The following is a 16,334-nucleotide window of genomic DNA, read 5'->3' as shown; positions in this document are numbered from 1 at the left end:
CAATGATCTTATATGTGGGGACAACCCCACATATAAGATCATTGCCCTTTTGGCAATCAGTTATTGGTCAATGTAGGGGAACCCCTTCATACCAATTGTCACTATCCAGCTTCCCTACTACCCGGGGAGCTGGTCCCCATTACCCCTTCACTCTCCACATTAAAAAACGGCCTTGTGCCTAATTTGCGCAGTAGGGAAGCAAATAAATACCCTATTGTTCTTGGCCTTCGAGAAGGGATCAAAGTGTAGTATCTGTTCAGCAGCTGCTGCACTTAAGGTAATTTGTCCCAGTCAATGGAGAGGACACCATCTATACTAGGACAATTACTATTTTTTAACCCAACCAGAGTGCCCATTTCCCCTTTGTTTCGGGGAGCTGATTTGACCCCACATTAAAAACGACCTCGTGTCACATGTTGCTTTGGTTGGAAAACAAATAAATACTAATAGAAAAGAGGGTTTTTAATAGGAATATCAATACACACACACAAACGAATTTATAGGAATATATATATATATATATATATATATATATATATATATACATACATACATACATACATATATATATATGTATATATATATATATATATATATATATATATATATATATATGCGTGTGTGTGTATGTGTGTGTGGGTGTGTGTCCACCTTTATTGGTAATTATACGCCTGATTTTTCTATATCTTTGAATAACGGGTTAAATTGATCGAATCGGGTCTAATGTTCGGAATTGGCTCGTGTTCCGGGGTTCGAATCATGTTGCCAGTTCGAATTATCTCCACACTTAAGATTATTTTTCGGAATGATAATTCAATATCTATTTCAATAGGTTATTGAAATAACTTCTTGTTATATTGGTCATAAAAAGACGATCAGGGTTATCTAATTTTCTATATGACTATCGCACACAAATCATAAAACAGATTCCTAAAAGGCAATTTTACTCATTTTTCCGCTCAATAAAATCGTTTAACTGTCCAGATAAAACGATGAAAACAATGACTGAAAAGGGCGCTACTAAACTTCTTAGTTGCGTCCTCTTCATATGCGTTTTTTTACGATGAAAATTTTATTACACTTACGCGACGATAATGTCATTTCAAACACCAATATTCCTAGGGTACCTCAGGCTAAATTTTATGCAATCTTAACCAGTATTGTTCTAGCTTTTAAGTGTTTATTGTTTCAGGGGTTAGAAATATCTGCATCATTCCGACAACGTTTCTCATCCTGAATTTTATTTTTACAACGCCCTTCTTCAGGTGTATCCTGTCGAACTCGGGAATTTTTCTGTTGAACTCGGGAATCTGACAAAGCGATCCTATGTATTACTAATATAGAGCAGTCACTAGTAAGTGTCTGCATTTTTGAGATGAGGTGTTTTCATTGATTGAGATAGTCGGACTGACTTCCTCATCTTAGTTGTTAGAGTCACAACGTTTCGGCCGTTTTGCCCTCCGGCCTTCATCAGGTGTTTTGTATCGCAATGGGGGAACCTTTTGTTAGGAGTCTCGAACCCAACCCTTTATTATTATTACGGGGGTACCGTGTTCGGACACCCAAAGCCTAGCTGGAGTCCAAACACGATACCCCCGTAATAATAATAAAGGGTTGGGTTCGAGACTCCTAACAAACGGTTCCCCCAGTTCGATACAAAACACCTGATGAAGGCCGGAGGGCAAAACGGCCGAAACGTTCTGACTCTAACAACCAAGATGAGGAAGTCAGTCCGACTATCTCAATCAATAGAGCATTGTTTTTTGTTTGTTTGTTTGTTTTGTTTTTTACTCAAGGTCACTCCAAACAAGACATATCGCCACTTGCAAGTAAGGCCATCCTTAGGGAAGATGACCAAGATGTTTGTTTACATTACATTTGACCTCCTGCATATCAGTACAGTCGGAGACGTAAGGAAACAAGAAGGGAGTTCCAAAGTCTAGCTGTTGGAGGGGAAAAACTATTAGAGTAGGAAGCTTTCTGGCATTTACGGTCTTCAACAGTGAAGGGGGCAATTTTGTTGCTAAGCAGCTTAGTTATTATTATTGTTATTATTGCTATTGTTGTTAACTTATTATTGCTATTATTATTATTGGCTCACAAGGAGCTTTCACATAGGTCGTCAAAGATCTTTCTTTTAAAAGAACCTGTGATGTTTCCTGGAAGCTGAGTGACAACAAGTCTCCCAAGATTTCCAGTACTTTTCCGATAACATTTGCAAATCGCAACAGCCGCCCACTATTGCTTTCTCAGCTGCCATTAGTATCCACTGGAAGTTTTGTCTTTCTTAGAAGTGCACCCCCTTGGAACTATCTACCGTTTGCCTGTTTCCCACCTGACTACAACTTGGATGTCTTCAAGTCCAACATAAACAAATTCCTGATTAATCGCCCCCCTAAGTAAGACACTTTATCAAATCTCCAATACTAACGATTACTACGATACACATTGATGTCTGTACACGCAATAACTCCTATCCCCGAGTGGCTTCCGGGCCTTGATAAGTGGTGAGCCCCATGTAAAAAAATAGATATGCAGCTTTATTGTTATTATTATCATTGTAGTTATTATTATTGCTGTTATTATTATTGTTGTTGTTATTATTATTATTGTTATTGTTGTTGTTATTATCATTGTTTTTGTTATTATTTCATTATTATTAATAATGTAATACATACATATTCATGATTTGAAAAGCTTTAAAAAATTGCTTGGGTTTCATTAGTTAGAATCGAAAAGAAAGCATTTAGCGCTCCAGTCGCGTTTGCTACCGTTTGAGCTATCCGAAAGATGGATGAAAAAATGATAAAATTAAACCACTTTTAGCTGTGCTTAGTTTGCGCATGCGTAAACTAAGCACAGCTAAAAGAAACGGACATATTTCAGTTCAACTTGCCTACATATGTCTGTACGCTTTATTCCTCCATCTAAATATTTTGCTATTTTGGTGTCTGATTACTATTTCCTTTTAAGCTCATGAATAAGAGGGCTTAAGAAGTGGTCAAATTTAGGGTATCTTAATTCCTAAATGTGAAATGAGGCCGGATCAAATCGAATCCCAAATCTGACATATGTCAGTATAAATATTGATTTGTGAGAATTGATGAGAGTTGGCTGCAAACTTGTACGCACGGGCTCGACGCAGGGCTACCGGTTAAAAAAAAAAACAAGGCCGATAGCCATTAGTCGCGTGCTCTCTTTGTAACGAATAAATGCATGAATGTAGGATTGGCATGAAATTCTTAAAGATAAACTAAAATGACCGAAAAATGGCTGAAATGACTTAAACAATTAAAAAGTAAATGACTTAGAATGACTTTAATGAACGTAAGGATGAATTGAATGACATTAAAAATGAATTGAATGCTTCAAAAATAACTAGAATCCTTCAAAGACAACTGGAATGATCTGGAGAATGACTTGAATGGTTTTGGGACGGACTGGTTGTAAAGTGGGTGATCATTTTACATTAAATTAATACAGAAAAGTGACCTCCACTGTATATCACAAAGTTACAAACATATGTACAGCATGTAATAAAACAGATACTACTCATTGATCTTGGCCAAAAAGCCAAGGAAAGCTGTATTTATTTACTCTCCCACTGAGCAAATTACGCTCAAGGCCTATTTTAAGGGTGAGGAGTGAAGGGGAAATGGGGACCAACTCCCCGAGGAGTAGGGGAGCGTGATAGTGACAATTGGTATGAAGGGTTGACCCTACATTGGCCAAGGTCTTAAATGTGGGGTTTCCTCCACATATGGTCTTTGGTTGCCGTATCTGCCGGACAGATGGTATTTATTTGCTCCCCCACTGAGCAAATTAGGCACAAGGCCGTTCTTAATGTGAGGTAAAAACCAGCTCCCCTAAAAGTAGGCAAAAAGGGGGCACTCTGGTTACCAAAAATAATAATTGTCCCAGTATAGAGGGTTTCCCCTCCATTGACTGGTACAAATTATCTTAAGTGCAGCATCTGCCGGACAGATGGTATTTATTTGCTCCCCCACTGAGCAAATTAGGCACAAGGCCGTTTTTAATGTGAGGTAAAAACCAGCTCCCCTAAAAGTAGGCAAAAAGGGGGCACTCTGGTTACCAAAAATAATAATTGTCCCAGTATAGAGGGTTTCCCCTCCATTGACTGGTACAAACTATCTTAAGTGCAGCATCTGCCGGACAGATACTACACTTTGATCTTGGCCAAAAGGCCAAGAAAATGGTATTTATTTGCTCCCCCACCGAGCAAATTACGTTCAAGGCCTATTTTAATGTGAGGAGTGAAGGGGAAATGGGGACCAACTCCCCGGGGAGTAGGGGAGCAGAATGGTGACAATTAGTATGAAGGGTTGCCCCTACATTGACCAATCAATTATATGTGGGGTTGGTATTTATTTGCTCCCGCACCGAGCAAATTAGGCACAAGGCCGATTTTTAATGCGAGTAGTGAAGGGGAAATGGGGACCAACTCCCCGAGGAGTAGGGGAGATGGATAGTGACAATTGGTATGAAGGGTTGCCCCTACATTGAGCAAGGTCTTATATGTGGGGTTGGTATTTATTTGGTCCCCCACCGAGCAAATTAGGCAACAGGCCGATTTTTAGTGTGATGAGTGAAGGTGAAATGGGGACCAACTCCCCGGGGAGTAGGGGAGATGGATAGTGACAATTGGTATGAAGGGTTGCCCCTACATTGACCAAGGTCCTATATGTGTGGTTTAACCCACCTATGGTCTTTGCTTGCAGTATCTGCCGGAACAGATACGACACTTTTATCTATGCTAAAAGGCCAAGAAAAGTTTAAAAAGCTAAGAACAGCATCTTTTAACAACATCTTTACCAAAAAGGCCAAGCACAAAAGTGTTACGGACAGACCGAGAGACCGACTGACGTATCGACTGAGGGACCGACGGAGTGACGTATAGAGTCGCTTGCACGCAACTAATAGAATAAATAAATAAACTAATAAACCAAGGAGCTTTAAAGGTCAAGGTACCTACAATAGCAGAAGTCTGAAGGCCGCCTAAAACATCGGGGATTCGTAGTTTTTTTTTAAAATTGTCCTTCCAGACGTCTGATAAAACTCCTAGCGTACCTACTACGATCGGGATTCTTTGTGGTTTAAACCCGTGTATACGCATTATCTCCAAGGCAAATGGAGCACAAATGCTTCCCTTCTCGTTCTCCTTCTCTCTCACATTCCTGTCCCAGGGTACTGAGAAATCTACAATCTGCCAGTTTTTGAGACTTTGTCAATAACGACCGAAAAAAAAAAATAAATAAAAAATAATAATAATAATAATAATAATAATAATTCTGATTTCGCTTATGAACGTCTCTCTGGAAAGGGATAGGATTCATTTCCAGAGGATTTCCATTAATCCCGGCTTCAAACCAGGAGCTTCAAAGATTAAGAGTTTTCCTACGGATTTTGGTTGTACCTATAATTGCACATGATTATAGGCCACCTAATACATCGGAGATTTGTAGTTTTTTTAATTGTACTTCCAGACGACTTGATACTACTCCTAGCAAACCAACTACGACCGGGATTACTTGGTTTTTAACCCCGTGTACACGCCTTATCTCCAAGGCCAATGGAGCATAATTGCTCCACTTCTCGTTCACTTTCTCCCTCACATTCCTGTCTCCAGGTACTGAGAAGTCTATAATCTGCTAGTTTTTTTAGACATTATCAATGACTACAAAATCCGGACGATTATTTTCCAATTGCTTGGTCGTTATGACACTTTTGTCCCACCATACCTCTACCTTGCCATCCTCACATGTTCTCACTTCATCAGGTACCTCCTCAAACCATTTTCCAGCACACTTCACCCCAACCCTCTTACACACCTCCCAATATATCCGGAGTCCCATGCGATCGTGACTTTTGCGGTACTCTCTCTGGGCCAGTCCACTACACCCTGCTACAAGGTGCGCAATTGACTCTGGGGTCTTACCACAAATCCGGCATTCTGCAGCAATTTCCTCTCCTAGAACCACTTTTTTGAACAATCGTGTTCCTAATGCCTGCTCTTGTGCTGCACAAACAAAAGCTTCAGTACTCTTAGGCAGATACCCAGCTCTAAGGCATTGCCATGATCTTTCATCAGCCACTTCTGCTATATACTGGAAGAATCTTCCATGCATTTACTTCCTAGCCAATTCCTATAATAATAATAATAATAATAATAATAATAATAATAATAATGATAATAATAATAATAATAATAATAATAATAATAATAATAATAATAATAATAAAGATTGTGCACTAGTGGGAAGCTTTGGGGCTTTCTAAAAGCCGTCGACTTCCATCGCCAGAGTTAGCCTCCGGAAAATATAAACGCCCAAGATTTTACGAACCAAGGAGAGAATTCAGCAGGGGAGTTCGTCTCGCTACGTCAGTGAACGCACGGACGGATTCGATCACCAAACCTTACGAGATGTGAACAAAAAAAGGAAAATGACGAAAACGAAGTGGAAGGAAGCCGACTCTGCTGTCACAGTACGGTCCGAAAACCTCTATTTCCAACCATTGTCTGATTTTGGGGTGGGGGTGATTTCTCTCGATGCTGACCTCTTTGTTACAGATTCATAAACATCCCCCCTACCACTAAAACGAACACTTTCCACTTACAGTCCATGAATAAATAAAGCTGCTTTTCTCACTTTTAAAATGTAATGTCTGTTTCATTTATTTCATGGAGTCAGGTAATTACATATTAAAATACACACCTAATAAAACAAAAGCCCTACATTTAATTACGGAAGGTTCTCAGATTTGCAGGATACTAAAATACGCTAAAATATATTTATATTCATGCAGATTTCGTATTTTATATAATAATAAAAAATAATAAAAAATATATACATGTAAACTATATATACATATAATATATACATGTAAAATACACATGAAGGAACATTCCAAAAGTCATAAATACTCGATGATCAGGTCGATGATGATGGTGATGGGTACGATGAATGCGTTTTACTTGAAAAAAAAACAAACAATCCAATACAAATAATTTGTAGAAGAGACAGTCACTCGTTGAAGTGCTTGTGCAACTTAACAAATGAATAGACGTCGCAATTAGACGACAATAAAATCCAAACGATCAGCGATTAAAGCGGCTGGACCGGTTTTGTCCTTTTTCCTTCTTGTTCTTTTTTTTACACAAAAAAGGATGTCTATAAGACTCACACTTCTGCTGTAGATAATGATGATGATGATGATGATCCCCTAACCCTCCCCGCGTTTCATTCTTGTGAGAATTCTTATGCCTTACGAATTATTACGAGAATGGAATGCGGAATATTTCTGTGTAGCTTAATTAGCGTATATATTTTCTTAACTTACTACCTAGCTCTACCTATGTTTTGAGCACTGTTGAATAAATACTGATAAATTAACGCATAAAATGTTATCTTCGAGCATTAACTTATGTGATTAACTGAAGTAACCATATATATAATTATATATCTATCTTTATATATATATATATATATATATATATATATATATATTTGTGTGTGTGTGTGCACGCGCGTGCGAAGACCAACGAGCTTTCCACACTTTCAATACTATTTTTTTCCTCAAAATCGGTGAAATCGAATATTTGTAAATCAATTTCTTTACCGACGTTGGACACTTATATTACAGGTTTAAATGCAAAAGTCAAGTATCATGGTTCGATAGTGATTTCAATAGAAACACTCAATCGAACTAGCCCCTCATATTAATAGCACCTACTGTAGATTTTATATTTTAGTCCCTTCTGCCAGTGCAGTGATAAGATATTTCAAATGCACGTGTTGTGTTTGGCAGCATAAAAGTGTTAGCTTGAGTGAAAATCGAATTTTATTTTTAATGTTTTTTTATTTTTTCGATTATCGATTTTCGATACCTATCGGAGTTTATCCGTTAAATATTCACACACAAACATACACACATACATCTACTGTTTTTATAGATAAAATAAAAAGATAAACCAATTAAATTTATTATTTATTAATAATTGGGTGTTACTTGGTAATTCAATTATATTTGACTAGCTGGAGTTGTGGAAATTCCACAGCGGTATTTTTCATAAATAATATGTTGCTGCTGGGCAATCCGGGGAGGTGTACAAGTATCATGCAGGTTCTTTGAGATTTTGAAAATATTAATATATCAATATGGTATGACTCGAGCTAGGAGTGACAGTTGTTTATAATATTAAACTAAGTCAAGCCGATTTGAGACTTGAGGGGACTGGAAGGACACCATTGCATACGGGTAGTTGAATTTGAAAAAAACCCAAAAAGCATTGCGTTAACGCATATATTTCTATCCCTCTATCTCTCTCTCACACATGCACACACACTCTCTCTCTCCCTCCCTCTCTCTCTCTCTCTCTCTGTTTCTCTCTTTCATCCCTTTTCTCTCTCTTTCAATGAAGAAAGATGTCGGGAACCGTGTGACTTACCTAACTAGCACGTGTGCATTATTCAACGGGTCCGTCGTGGAATGAAATGAATGAAGAAGAAAGAAACAAAAATGGCTGCCTTATATCTTTATCTGCCTGAAATGTGACCAACCGATATGCAAATGAGGTGCTCCTGGTTGGAGATAAAAGAGGGTTGATTTTTTTGAGCGAGGTTCATTTTGAAGTTGGATTTCGAAGAAATAAGTTGAATTAGCAGAAGTTCGTTTGGACTTGAGAGAAGGTGCGTTACGTATACAGAAGTTTGGAAGTTGGAAGTTTGGAAAACAGTGTCGACCTTACCCAGGAAATGATTGGTGTGACGGGCGGAAGAAATAACATTCAAGTTATTGAATTATAAAAGAGAAAGTTGAATTATAATTGCATAGTTTTATAAACCAGTTAAGGCTTGCACTTTGTACACGACAGACGCACATAGTAGTTTTGCTGCACGCGTTGGTCGACAAGCACTTAATTTTATATACTCCTCAATTGTTACAAATACATTTTATTTTAATATTAAAAAAAACATGTATCGTTCGCTTTATTCTTTGCAGTGGTCAATTTCAGCCCAACGGTTCTATGAAGAATGATGATAAATTCCTGCACGTAATGAAGACTAAAGAAGTGACCCATGCCTGCCGGTTATCGTTTAATATCGTTTATTCCCCCGGGAAGCTATTTGCAACAATAACGCAATACTCCTAAATTGCCATAGTGAATGCCTAGAAAAATACAAAACTGCCCTTATAAAAAAATTGATTCACCGCGCTTGTATGCATCAACTCGACAAATATTTTACAAAGAATTATACGCTTGTATAGCATCAATTCGACAACTATTTTACAAAGAACTAACAAACATATTATAACCCTAATAAACAATAACTTTCCCAATAAAATCGTCGTTATATACATAACACTATTAAAACTCACTCAACAATAAAAACATAAACTCTAACCCTAACTAAAATGACACCATCAAAGTATACTATAAAAAGCAATTACACACTAACTACAACATAAATGAAAAAAATAGTAACTAACCTAATTAAAAGATACACAAGACCCACCGACCAAAATAAAAAGATCAAACTAATAATATATTATACTAAATTTAAAACTTCCAATTTAATAATCAAAAACAATAACAACACTAACACCACACTAAACCAAACTAATGTAGTGTATGAATTTATTTGCCTTTTCGAAGAAGTCTCTGAACCCACTCTAAAACTCCATACAACGCATACATAAGCCATACAACAAAAACACTCTCCCGACGGCTAAATTATCATTAAGCCGACAATAGTGCCATAAAACAAAATTTAACATCCCACGATAAAAATCTACAGTCGTCCGACATTAGAAATATTTTAACTAACAATACTAAAATACTTAACAATTGCTCACAACGATTAAAATTACTAGAAGCCATACAAAAAAAACAAAAAAACAGTCATCTTTGAACCGGACCTCATTAATACAGGGGTAAATATACTAACAGTATTTAATAACTAACTAGAAATATTTTGTTTCTAGTATGTTATTAAATACTGTTAATACACTATGCAATGAGAAAATTGAAATTAAAAATAATTCGCCCTAACCCTCCTTCACCAACATTTATAACCAATTAAAAAAACTATAATTACACATAACCTCATAGAAAAAGAAAAAGAAAACGAAAATAACAACAATCGCTCGTGAAGATAATCGAATGCACCGATAGAAAGTTTTATAATATGGCCGAAAAAACAAGCTTTGGGCGTCATTCTGTATAAGTTACCAACTGAAATTAAAAAGACCGCCCGGCAAATTGATAAATTATCCATTAAGATCGGAAAAAAGAATAACTCCGTCGTGTTCAACCAAATGTGTCTGAATATATATATATATATATATATATATATATATATATATATATATATATATATATATATATATTCAGACACATCCGTCGTGTTCAACCAAATGTGTCTGAATATATATATATATATATATATATATATATATATATATATATATTCAGACACATCTGGTTGAACACGACGGAGTATATATATATATATATATATATATATATATATATATATATATATATATATATATATATATATATATATATATATGGTAAGTTATAAAATGTATATGGCGATTAAGCTACACTGAATATTCCGCGTTTCATCCGCTCTAGGATTCTTCAGGCTTAAGATTATACATTTTATAACTTACTAACTAGCTCTACCTACGTATTGAGCATTTTTTAAGTAAATACTTAAAGTTTACGCATAAATCTATACTTTTGTATATAAATTTATGTGAGTAAATTAAGTACTTTATATATATATATATATATATATATATATATATATATATAGCTTGTGTTCCTTTAGATATAATCGAAATCGAAACCATAACACTTGATAAAATTGTTTATAAAAAATAAATGACTGTAGAGCCATGAGTTATAATCGAAACCGAAACCAACACTTTTGAAGAATTTTTTATAAAATCATTTATTAAAAGAAATTGAAGTTCATAACGACAGTCACTGTAATTTAAGCATTGCACAAAACTATATAACACAACCGCTATCCTTATATATAATAGATACTAATAATAACGAGTTTAACTATTTAAAATATTTCAGAATAGAAGGAAAATATTTATAACACAAAAAAAAAACGATTTAATTACGTCTTCAAAATCTTTAAAATTATACAAAAAACGATCTATAAAAACAGTTTGATTTTATTTGTAAACTAGCAAAGAAGACCCAACGTTGGCCGTGATTGAAAGATGATCAGTTAATTTGTTCCTCACTTCGCAATTATATTGTTATAAACATCGTTGAAATCGTTTATTTTTCAATCAAATTGATTGATTGCCTGCTCTATTAAGGGACCCACCGGCGTGTACTTCACTTATTTCTCGGCAGTGACATTATCCACAATATATTATAGTCTAGACTTAAGAATGCTAATTTGATTGTATTCTGACGGGTGGAATTTATTCTAACTATAAAATAAGCGTTTAGTTTTCAATGACAGATTGACAAATCTAATGATATGTGTGACAAAGTTGATGGGTGGTGTTAGTAGAAGACTGTGTTGCTAGCACCACCCTCGTGTCGCTGTGTCGACTGTCTACCTCCTCCTTTTTATCTCTTTTTATTTAGCCCATCTACATTGTTTCGCAAAAATCTAGTCACTCACATTGTTTCGCAAAAATCTAGTCACTCACAGACCAAGGATTTTCCTCCTATAATTTGACCTCGCTTTGACGCCATCTTCCGGCTTTGCATAGACTGTTGACCGATTTTTTTGCTTGGAGTTACTTCACCACACGAAGATCTCGCATGTGACTTTTGGTCACGTTTTCTGGCCAAATATATTGTTTAACCCAACTCTCCGAGTATCTGCTTATTCAACACACTGAATCGTACAAACCTACTGCTAATTTTTAAAATTATTTTTATATACTTGTTTTTATTCAACTTTCAAATTCCAAAGCCAAGTACCATATTTCATTTGTGCACAAATTCGTCGGGGGTGTTTCATAGAGTTCTCAAAGGTCAAATCGTTGAACTTTGACCCCTGAACAGCCAAATTTCTGGCCGAAAACCGATCACATAGATTTTCCCCAGAATTCCTAAAAATTGACAGAGTTATTGTGTAGGGAAATGTACACAGACAGACACACATACACGTTCACTTTTATAGATATATAGATACACACGTGAGACGGTAGTCTGCACAGGCTGCAATGGACTTGCTGTGTCGTTCCAACAATTTCTGGAAGCCATTCTGAAGTCTTTTTTTGAGAGAGTTTCAATGACCCTCGTAAAACCCTTTTTAATCTCAATTGTCTTATAACCAGAGACTCTTGAGCCTAGAGAAAAACCAAAAGTCTCTGGACTATAGTTAGGGTATGTACTATATTGATGCCATCTTGGTCAAATAGTTGGTCACAATGATGGAACACTCTTGAAAAAAACTTCGTGCACATTTTCCGCATCTTATATTCCTTGCGATTTATTGTGTGTACAATTCTTGCACTAATATCAAATATACACACACGACGGTTCTTATTCATGAAATTCTTTATTTGGCCAATCAACTCAAGTGTTCTGACTTCTTTTATCATCCCACACCTCTCATGACGCCCTACAGACTCCCTGCCATCACTGAATCTCTTATGCCACTCAGCAACGCATGCTCGATTCATTGACTGAAAGCAGTCTGAAGCAGTTCATACGTTTCTGAGGCATATTTTTCAAATTTAAATCAGAATTTTATTGCATATCCTTCATCTAAAGTGTCCCCAGGCCCAGATTGAATATTTGAAATTCACCAGGTGTGACATTAAGGATTTAGTAGAGTATATTCTAATTCGTGGTGTAGCTGTTGGATTGATGCTGAAATCATTAAAGTTAGTCAGTCATCTCATAAGATGCATACGAACTACATCCTGAATTTAATTTAATCTACGACAATTTTAAATGAATGTACAAAAAAGTTTGGAAACTTGTAGAGGACACCTCGTATTCCGATATCCGTGAAACGAATGTCAACAATAATCTTTCGAGTCACACGAAATAGATCAATGATGCCAATCATCATCATCATCATCATCATCATCATCATCGTCGTCGTCGTCGTCGTCGTCATAATCATCATCATCATCATCGTCGTCATCATTGTCGTCGTTATCGTCATGATCATCGTCATCATCATCATCATCGTCGTTATTATGATCATCGTCATAATCATCATCGTCATCATCGTCATCATCATGATTATCTTCATCATCATCGTCGTCATCATCATCATCATCATCATCATCATCGTCGTCGTCGTCATAATCATCATCATCATCATCATCATCATCATCATCATCATCGTCGTCGTCGTCGTCATAATCATCATCATCGTCGTCATCATTATCGTCATTATCGTCATCATCATTGCCATCATCATCATCATCATCATCGTCATTATGATCATCGTCATTATCATCATCGTCATCATCGTCATGATGATCATCATCATCATCATCGTCATCATCACCGTCATCATCATGATTATCTTCATCATCATCATCATCGTCATGATCATGATCATCATCATCATCATCATCATCATCGTCATCATCACCGTCATCATCATGATTATCTTCATCATCATCGTCATCGTCATCATCATCATCATCATCATCATCATCATCATCATCATCATCGTCACTAAGATAACACTATGACGTTTGCTTTTATTTTCGAGAAAGCTTATGAGACTATTCAATACAGAAACGTCATTCAGTTCACATCGAACAGAATACAATGAAACGTAGAACAGGCATTCGTTTTAGTTTTTCTCTCTTTATTGATTCTATTATTTAGATTTTTATACGTTTAATCGATGTCCAATATCAGACGACTAACGAATTCGCTGGAAAATACATCTTTAATTTTTTATGTACCCATTAAGCGTCTTATCGTTTGATCTTGCAAATGAATTGCAGGAAGTTTAAAGCTAATACTCATCAAAGACGAATCGATGGATTAGGCTTGTTGAAAAACTTTAAACCGTTTGCTAAATGCACATGTATAGAACTGTATTTCTAATACTAGCGTTACATATAAGGGACCCTACGCCAATGGTTTCGTTAAACTAGCGTGAATTTTAACAAGGATCACCCTGAGTGTATGATATGACAAATTATTTCACGTTTTTTTCGAGCTGAGAAAAACAAAGGCTTTCATATCAGTCCTCTCTGGAAGCCGCGCGAATGAGACCTCACCAATACTGTCGAAAACTTTGACAATCATCAACGACGAATCGATAAATCTGCCTTGTTTAAAACTTGAAACAGTTAATCCTTTTATAACTAAATCACATGCAAACTGTGGAGCGATAAAATAATTGTCCTAGAAAAGACGACATGATTCCATTTCAGTTTGATGAAACCGTTTTCTTTTTTTTTTGCAGACCATATATTAGTTGGCCAGTTGTTTCCAAATCTCAAATGGGATGAGGCCATTCTTTCATGGATGAGAGTGACACATACTTCAATGCATAAAGTTTATACAGATTGGCATATAATAATAAGACGATGATTTGTGTGTATCTGTGTGTTCGGTAATGTTTGTATTTATGTGTTCGAGGAGAGATGCTGCAGAGATTAGCATACAACTGAGGAACACTCAGAGACGCAGATCTATGGTTGGTTGGTTAGTTTTTATTTTACGGCATATCAACCTTTTTCAGGTTATTTAATGCTGAATCCAGTGATTTTGAAGAAAACCTTTTTAATAGAATATTTTTTCAAGTCTCTTTCTATTTAAATCATAATTGGGACCCTAACGGATACTACCACTCCGGGTTAGAGTGGACCTGGTAGCAATGGCAATTAAAGGGCGGCTTCACACTCCCCACATCCTGGAAGCTGGGGCCTCACCATCGGATATAGTTTAAGGTTATATCCAGGGCCCCAGATCTATGGATTCGGGTCAACTGGTAGCACTGATTTAATGAACTACACTGTGGCGTTTTAAAGGATTTTTTGTCTCCCAGCAAGCTAATTTCAAATAAACTCAGAAAGTTTTCTGATTGGTCCAAAAAATAATTAATTCTTTTTATTCAGGACAGTGTATGTGCAGAATATATGTGTACAGACGCATTTTTGTACGCTTATGCATAAAATCAGTAGCTCACAGTATTAATGCTCGAGTCACTCAGGAGCCCATCCTGGGGGCAACTCTTTTCCTGAGCTACATAAATACTCTTTCAAATCACATCCTTACACTATTCGTAGACATTTATGCTGATGATACTACCATCTATGGTAGCACATCTAAGATAGTAAACGACCAACTTCTCTCCGATTCTCTCTCCTCTGGTCTGATTTTGAGCACGTGGTACAATGAGGAAAGGAGTGGCTGGTTACTTTTAATGCATCTAAAACCAAGCTTCTCTCTTTACATCATCAGCGTTCTGATCCCCATCTGGTATTAATTGAAATGCATGGCTCTCGTCTTGTGGAGGCCTCAAGTTTTGACAAACTTTCTGGGTTTGACCTTTACCCCTGATCTTAAATGGAACATGTACATCAAATCTGTTGTCAAGGTTGCTAGAAAAAATGATCGGATCCTTCTATCGATCCAGTAGATATCTCATTGCTGATGCAATTCTCTATCTATATAAGAGCCAGATACGTCCAAGGATAGAATACTGTTGCCACATCTGGGCAGGAGCTGCTAGAAACGACTTGTCCTGCCTTGATAGAGTTCAAAATAGATTTCGTAGCTTCGTAAGAAATGTCCTTTTCTCTTCGCCGCAACCTCTATCTCACAGAAGAGATGTTGCGAGTTTGTCTCTGAATTTATCGTTATTTCCATGGAAAGTGTTAGACTGAGCTTCAATGGAAGCCCCTCGCCAAACTTTCAAAAGAAACACTCGTCTAGCTGAAAACACTATCAATAATCCCCCCAATCCTTATCTGTGTCTAAACCTAAACGTAGATTCCATGAACTCTTAGAAGTCCACGCCTGCTTTTCAGCTGACTACAATATGGTTGTCTTCAAGTCCAACGTAAACAAGTTCTTGATGGGCCGTTCCACTTGTTATCAAATTTACCGAATTTCCATTACTAACGATTACTATAATGCCCAATTGACTACTGTAAACTCTTACTCCTTAGCCTCGAGTGGTCTCTGAGCCTTGATAAGTGGTTATGCCTATGTAAAAAAAAACATCGACCACAACAATAGATATCGAAGTCAATGGGAACGGTTGCATAACTGCGATAGAAAGTTAAAATAAACGACGACCGTTTCACATACACCCACGCTTTATAAAAAAGAAATTTCA

The 16,334-nt window shown here is 36.5% G+C and overlaps 1 protein-coding gene across 1 annotated transcript in view; it reads right to left on the bottom strand.

Moving 5' to 3' along the window:
• LOC145243549 (type-1 angiotensin II receptor A-like) overlaps nucleotides 1–16,334 on the bottom strand; it is a 1,077,320-nt gene that overhangs the window by 59,716 nt on the left and 1,001,270 nt on the right. The gene's annotated exons all lie outside the window — the stretch shown is intronic.

Source organism: Euprymna scolopes, chromosome 22 (genome assembly GCF_053919585.1).
Source record: "Euprymna scolopes isolate OS-2025 chromosome 22, ASM5391958v1, whole genome shotgun sequence".
NCBI lineage: Eukaryota > Metazoa > Mollusca > Cephalopoda > Sepiida > Sepiolidae > Euprymna > Euprymna scolopes.
Note: the sequence above shows the minus strand (reverse complement) of the source record. Positions and strands in the feature narration are given on the sequence as shown.